Raw genomic sequence first — 1930 nt, forward strand, 5'->3', positions numbered from 1 at the left:
CTGTAAGAAAGGGAAGTAAGTTTACAATTCACATACAGAGTCATCTGCAGCAGCAGTCAAAGAGGAAGCAGGGCAACAGAGATTGACACATAAGTGCAAAACATCTATCTGATCATACCAACAGCAAATTTCCTTAGGATACCTTCAGATATAACCGATTATTTCACTGGAGTCAAGCAACTCTTTCAATAATCTGAACAGCAGGAACTTTAAACATACATTTGCTAATTCCCTGGCTATACTGCTGAGAAATACACAAGAAAAAAGCCTGGAAGAGATTAAATATCTGGCATCACTGATTAAACAAAATACTGCTAGGAAAAATACAGACTACAGGCAAATCAAGACAACTAACTACTGTTTGAATGCTAACTACTGCCATTGCAACAGACTGCACAGGAATTAGTGATTATAGTAATCTTGCCCAACTGAGAGCTGGGTTTTGCTCACACGTTAAACAAGTACCTCAGTGTATTGTTACCCCGCAAGATCTCCTACATTAGGCAGGGTCAGCGTTTGGACAAACACCTAACACACTAGAAAACTTTCTGTATAGCATAGATTAGAAAATTTCTAATGTAGTCCCATTTCTCTAAATGATTTTTAGCAAGGTCTTGAATCTTCTAAGTAGGATAAGTACTGAAAACTAGACACATGTGTTTACTTCCTCTCAGTCTGGCAAGCAAAATGTAGGAATTGATCCCTTTCCATGCCTTGCTCAGCTGATGAAGGTTCAAGTCCATGAGCTCTTTTTTAAAGAAAGAGGTCATGAAGGACCTCACATAAGAAGCAGTAAACATTACACACAGTTGCCATATCAGATGAGGAAAGGTCACACCGCTGCTACTTCGCATTCATAAATCAATAAATAGGTATGCAGCTGGTCCTCAAACATGCTGGATCAATAATTGGAAGAAAAGCAGAAATAGAACGAAAAGTATTTAAAAGTTTAAAATGTGATTTAAAGCTCTTTTACAGATTGTCACTAACAATTGTTTCTTCTAGGAAAATATAATCAGATTGCAGAACACTCTAAGGAGAGAAGTCAGCTGCTAAAGGCAAACAAATGTTCTGGACAAGGTACCATTAAGACTGAACTAAGAGCTGTAGAAGTATAGCAAGTCCTCCGTTTGCCTTTACCTCAGTATTTATTTTGACATCTCTGCTTAAAACTCTCCTGACACATAAATATCACTCACTGTAACAGCAGGACACTAATCCTGCCACAGCAAACCTGTAAGCCAGCTGCAATAAGATCACCCTAATAGAATCAAGTTAACCTGGCAAATAACCAGATGGTTCCCTTAATGCTCAGGAGAGGGAAAAAAAAAGTTAGTGACACATGGCTCACAGCTAGATGCTTCATTTAATAGAGTATTATAGCTGTGCTGTCTTCAGGTTCTAGGTCACTTAATGTGCTTGAAACAAGAGCCCATCTGGTTCCTTAACACCGCTTTCAATATAATTTCTCAGTCTGAATAGAAGATTAATACAGCTCTTCACATTACACATCGTGTGTATTTAAACACATCTGGACAGAGAAGCATTTATCTGGGTGATTAGAGGGGAATATGAGCAGGGGATACAGTGTCATCCAGCCACAAGGTGTTTTGCACCTCATAAACACGGCCAGAGGCAGCTGCTTCATTCAGAGAACTTGCAAAAGCTCCTCAGCTCGATTTCAGTTTATTTATTCTGCCAGTTTACTAATATTCGCAAACCAAGAAAATATAATTAATATGCAACACACACACTTTCCTGCCTGGTTTTAGCTCAGCTTTGAGTGCTTAGAGTTTACAGATTTAGTTCACAAATCCTTGAGCTTTACATGATCCCACACACACAGTCACCAGTTGCTACCAAACTACACCATGCTCTCCAAGAGCACCTACTGCTCCACATATCAACAGCCTAAAGATACTGGCTTACT

This window comes from Nestor notabilis, unplaced genomic scaffold, assembly GCF_000696875.1.
Source record: "Nestor notabilis isolate BGI_N333 unplaced genomic scaffold, ASM69687v1 scaffold33486, whole genome shotgun sequence".
Taxonomy (NCBI): Eukaryota; Metazoa; Chordata; class Aves; order Psittaciformes; family Psittacidae; genus Nestor; species Nestor notabilis.